Source organism: Octopus bimaculoides, chromosome 8 (genome assembly GCF_001194135.2).
Source record: "Octopus bimaculoides isolate UCB-OBI-ISO-001 chromosome 8, ASM119413v2, whole genome shotgun sequence".
NCBI lineage: Eukaryota > Metazoa > Mollusca > Cephalopoda > Octopoda > Octopodidae > Octopus > Octopus bimaculoides.
The window spans coordinates 23,985,060-23,991,271 of record NC_068988.1 but is presented as its reverse complement, the minus strand read 5'-3'; positions in this window follow the sequence as shown (position 1 = coordinate 23,991,271).

The window sequence follows — 6,212 nt, the reverse complement described above, 5'->3', positions numbered from 1 at the left end:
ATATATATATATATATATATATATATATATATATATATATATATATATATATACATACACATACATGTATACATACATGCGTGTGTATGTGTGTGTGTATTTATCTATGTATTGGAAGCATTTGCGCTGTGTATTCAGCTATAGGTTCTGTGTAATGTTTGATTTTGCTTTCCGCTTTCAACATGTCACAACAAGCAGCTCTCTGCCGTGCAATCTTCTCACTTGTCCTCGTTCATCGATACTACGATTTGCTACGCTCTCTCTCCGAAAGTAGTGAAAATACTGCAGCGTTCCCATCCATATTCAGTGATACAACGACGAAGCTATTACTTACACACTTGTCTTGCTAGAAATAACAATCGAATTCTCTTCAGCTGCTTTTAAAATAGAAGGATGTATCGGCTAGAAGCTTGCTTCCCAACAACATGTTTCCGGGTTCAGTCCTAATGCGTGGCACCTTGGGCAGGTGTCTTCTAATATAGACTCGGGCCGACACAAAATTAAGACATCGGAGTCGACATGTTCAGCTAAACCCGTCAAGGCGCTGCCCCAGAATGAGCACAACGCAGTTCAATGACTCAAACGAGTAAACATAAAAAATAACACTGAATTTTGTTCCCTCAACTGAAACAATGAATCGAACTTACGGAATACAGAATTTAAAACACAAAAATCAAAAGAATTCTCAACTGTATTTATATATTGGTTTCATAATTTGGCAGAAGGCCAGCCATTTTGGCGAGGGGCCAAGTCGATTAAAATCGACCCTAGTGCTCAACTGGTACTTATTGTATCGACAACGAAAAGCAATATCGACGTCGGCGGATTTTGCACACCGAACATAAAGACGGACTAGTTGCCGCTAAGTATCGCGTCCGGCGTGCTAACTGTTCTGCCACCTCGTCGCTGTAATGTATCTTTATGTTAACTACGATATTCTAAATCTGTTCCGAATATCCAAAGTTTATCCCATACAGCGTTGATGTTTGACAGGTGGGCAATAAGGAATGTGCAACGTTTGAGGTGGCTACCAGTGTACGGAGGAACGAAGAAGCAAATCATTTATTTACTTTATTTAGCGAATATGGTTCACTATCATTGTTGGCTGACCTTAGACATGTACAGATTAAACAGACTAATAAACGCAGTAGTCAAAAATAAGTCAATCGATTAACATGTAATTTACGGTCATAAACGTAAAAAAAAAAAAATTGAAGTAAATTGCGCTAGAGTTCGGTAATATCTTTTCTCCACTAGGAACAAGGCCCGAAATTTTATGGGGAGGTATCGTATCCGCCTGGAAGGTATGGTATCCGTCTCTTTCGCACTAACTGCTTAAACAAACCAACACCGTTTATCAAGCAATGGTTGGGGACAAACCTAAACACAAAAACACACACATATACATAATATCCGTCGACCAAATTCACTCGCTAGTAATTGGTCGGTCCTGTGATAGAGCAGAAAAACTTGCCCAAAGTACAGCACAGTGCCTTTCCGTCTGAATCCACGTGGTTGTAAAGTAAGCTTCTTAATCTCACAGCCATGCTTACACCTGGACGACATCTGAAGCATTTTGTGTCAACTTGCATGCAGCAATCAGGATTTTCAAATTCCATATTCTTTTGATATTTCAGATGCATTGATAATATTTTAAAATGTAATTCTAAAATCAGAGTTGATCACGTACTGTAACATACTCATTTTTTTTTTCGCCCTTTCAAAGCCTCGCCAGGCTCATGGGCCCGGTTTCCCGGTTTCTATGGCGTATGTGTTCCCCCTCAGCTGGACGGGACGCCAGTCCATCGCAGCGTTACTCAAGAAACAGGAAGAATGAGTGAGAGAAATTTGGGGCGAAAGACTACAACAGGGGTCGCCACCACCCCCTGCCGGAGTCTCGTTGAGCTTAGGTGTTTCTACTGAATAAACACTCACAAAGTCCGGTCTGGGAATCGAAACCGCGATCCTCCGAATGGGAGTCCGCTACCCTAACCACTGGGCCATTGCGCCTCCACTTAACATACTCATGGATATGAAAATAATCAACTTAATTTGAAAAAATTGCATTTTGAAATACATGTTGTCTTATAAGATTTATGCAAAACCATTTGTCTATGTAAGAACCTACTTACTTCAGCCCTAGGACTCATAACACCGGCAACCCTGTTTCCATTAAGTACAAATAACCAAGATCACAACTTTCCTTTACAGGGTCCAAAGGAAACAGTTTTGAAAGACGAGAGCAAGTCGATTATATTAACCCCAGTTCTTGAATGGTACATTATTTTATCGATCCAAAAGGAATGAAAGACAAAGTTGACCTAGGCGGGATGTGAACTCAAAACGTAAAGAGTCAGATGAAATACTGCCGAACATTCCATCCGATGTGTTAACGATTCTGACAACTCGCTGCCTTACTTTGATACGTATGGAAGTCAAAATCAATTTTGCTGGAGAGATAATAGTCACGTTATTAATCTTAATCTGCAGTATTTCAATTCCACATAACTATTCATATGCAAGGCAGACAGAACCATGACGGTAAAATCACACAACGAAAATATATTACTGATGTCTGAGTAAGTTCAATATTAACGGGCTGCTGATCTTTCTTTAGTCTGCTCTTCTAAGCAATTTGAAACATCGAGCCAGAAATCTTCATCAATCAAGCGATTCCAATATAATCTTTTACGACAGTTGTGGTAACAGCCATTTTTTTCTATCTTGGATCATTTTTTCTCTTTTCCTAATCTTAAATTCATTCATGTCTTCCGTATCTATCATTCGTAGTGTCTCTATCATTCGTCTTCGTAATTTAGTATTCTTATCTCGAATCGTAAGTTTGTATTCTTATCTGTCGCCTCATACTGGACATAAGATAATATTTGTCTTTAGTTTCCTCTCGGGAAGCAAAATAGACAAATTAACATTAATATGTCAGATCCTAATCCCAAACCACGGGACAGATAGGAGCATATGTATTCAGAAAAGCTTTACCGAGAGAAAGAAAGATAAATAATCACTTAGAAGACAGAAAAGAAATCCACGCATTTAAACCTAATGATTTCAATAACGGTTGATGGAGTACATCCAGGAGAAATTACCGATGAAATAATTCAACTTTACATTCAACTATTCGAATTCAATGGCGTTACACGGTTGTAGATTCAAACTGAATACACTGGAAGGATAAAACCAGTTGCCAAGCCGTCACCTGGGATCCAAGTTAGAATAAGTGTAATACAAATAATGTACCGTTTGAATCTACCAATACGAAATCAAAAACGGAAATTAAGTAAATTTTAATTAAAATTCTTCACCGTATGGGATACGTTTGTCGTACACTCATTCAAATCAGTTCGATGAGAAGTCTCAGGGTGCTCACCGATTCGGCAAATTATTTTTCCATAACAATATAATGCTATCGATTAATCGTAAAAGGTGGTCAGAACATATCTTTATGTCTGCAATATGATTTTGTAGTAAAATCAAATAAGTTTATGATTATTGAGGTATATTTCTATTCATTATCGGAAATGGTTTGAAACTGTCGTTTCGGAAATTAAGAACGTTCAGCTGATGTCTGTTAAGAGAATATAAATAACGTTTCGAACCAAAGTAGCGAAGAAAATTCTACAGTAAATTTTTGGTACAATACGATAAACTTGTGTGTGTGGGGGTGGGGGTGGGGTGATTGAAATTGCTTAATTCCAGCGGAGTGGAAGTCTTAACCACTATATATTTTCCGGCGTTTTGTAGTAAAAAAAAAACTAAAGTTTCCTTTTCGCGTCGACTCATAAAGTCCCTTCCCGAGTCATATAGACTCTAAAGGGCTGGTTTTCCGGTTTCCATTGGCATAAGTTCCCCCACCTGGATAGGACGCCGGTCCGTCACAAGATTGCTCATTTCTGCCAGCTGAGTGGACTGGAGCAACGTGAAATGAAGTGTTTTGCTCGAGAACACAACACATCACCTAGTCCAGGAATCGAAACCACAATCTTACGATCCAACACCCAAACCATCAAGCCACGCACCTCGTCTGACGTATTTTATTCCGGACAAATTTATCAATTTTTTTCATTTATTTTTATAACTGCGAGATAAACATGATGGCTAATGTTAATAAATCGAGGCACCGTGTCAGTTCATTGGAGCAGCAACTACTGCGCCGTTATTGAATTAACTTTACCGGCCTCAACACGGGTTGTCACGAACAGGCACAACAGAATTTACGTACAAACAGAGACAGGCATGTAGTTAAGAAGCATGCTTTGCTAACCTGTAGTATCAGGTTCGTTCCCACTGCGGGACACCTTGCTCAAGTGTCTTGTACTGCTGCCCACGAGAGAGCAATGCTTTGTAATTGAGTTTCGTGGACAGAAACGGAGCAGAAGGCTATCGTAAATATCTATATCTATATCTATATATGTACGTGTCTATGTGTGGATATGTTTGTGCATGTGTGTGTATGTGTGTGTGTGTGTGTGTGTATGTGTGTCATTGTGTTGCCCCTTTCCACCACTGGACAACCGGTGTTGGTTCGTTTACGTCAATGTAACTTAGTAGTTTGGCAATAGAGATCGATAAAATAAGGTATAAGTACCAGGCTGAAAAATAATTACTGGGAGTAATCAGCATGGCCGCAATCCAATGACTGAAGCAAGTTAAAAGATAAATGATACTGAATGTGTCATACAGCGGTCTCACCTGATCCGTCACCGTATGGTGGAGTGAGCAGAAAGGGTTGTAGACTGTAACATTCAAGATATAATACCAAGAGTAACATATCTGTGGATCGCACATAATGTTTCGGCGGGCTGTTTTCTTGCCATATATCTATTGCATCAGTGATGACAAAGAGTTATACATAAGTAACAAAAGCTTATTTGGGCATTACTTCCGATCCAAATATTTCTTTGACATTTATATGAAACATCGAGAGTCCAAACGGGTAAATATGTTCTGCTTGTGCAATTCGTTATATTTTTAATTTTAATTTTCTATTTTGAGCCTTGGATCGGAATATCGATTGATTTCCTTTTCGGAAATATTCAGCTCCATATTACCTTTGAGTTTTGTGGTGTTGGTCTTTAGCTAGCTTGGTGCCTATGTGAATGTAATCTATCAATACTGGTGTTGAGAAGGGTCATACTCGATTAATACATACATACATGATGATGGTGGCTGACCCTCGTTATCGAGTATCGCCATTGCACGAGGCTTAACTTTTAACGGTGCTGTGATCGAACGTGACATTTTAGCCCAGCTAAAGATCTATAATGTCTTGTACTGAATTGGCAGCTAAAACCTTTACCGGCAATAGCCGGCTGTAGTGGTAACTGGTCTTCATGTACCCCTGCATGTCGTTTAAGTCCTCCCGCCGAACTACACTCCCTTCCACATGCCTGACAGATATGATCAGTATGGTGTGTAGCAAATATTTCTTATGGCTATCTTTAGTTTTGTTTCTAAGATTGTTGATACATTTAACTCAATGGAGAAGTGATCTGGCTAAACTATGTCTAAACTGACCAGCTATCCACCTGGAAAAGTGACAAGGTTTCTCTCTGAAGTAAGAAATTGGAGAAATACCAAGGAATGCAAGTTTACGAAAGCTAACAATGTTATCTTGTTTGTTTATATATTTCACAATCATTTCTTACTCAACAGACAGAAACGATTGTTTTTCTTTGTTTTAGTTTTTTGTTATCCAGCACTGAACATAATTCAAATCTCATTTCGAGTGATGGACACCTCGGCAAATGGTATCCGTCTGTATTTCATTTTTTTTATAGTACATTAATGTTTTTATGTATATGGGTGAAAGTGAAAGTGAACGAACGTGTCTGTATGTGTATTTTTGTGTTTACTGGTATAAATGTATCATCATAACGTGTTCAAGAATTCTAGCAGACGAGACTGTACTCACGAGTCTACGTGCTGTTTCTTCTGTTTGTGTACATGTACGTCTGTACGTGTGTGAGTGAGTGTGTTCGTTTGAATAAGCGAGTTTGTGTGTGTGTGTGTGTGTGTGTGTGCCACATTATTTAAGTGTAAATAATGTAAATACTGTAAGCATAAAAGCAAAAAATAAGAAACGTGAATTTATAATACTAGCTATTTGGTTATACCCAAATTATGTATATTAGATCAACGCTGCAAGTTCACCGGCCATATAGTTCTTCCTTTCAAGTATATATATATATATATAT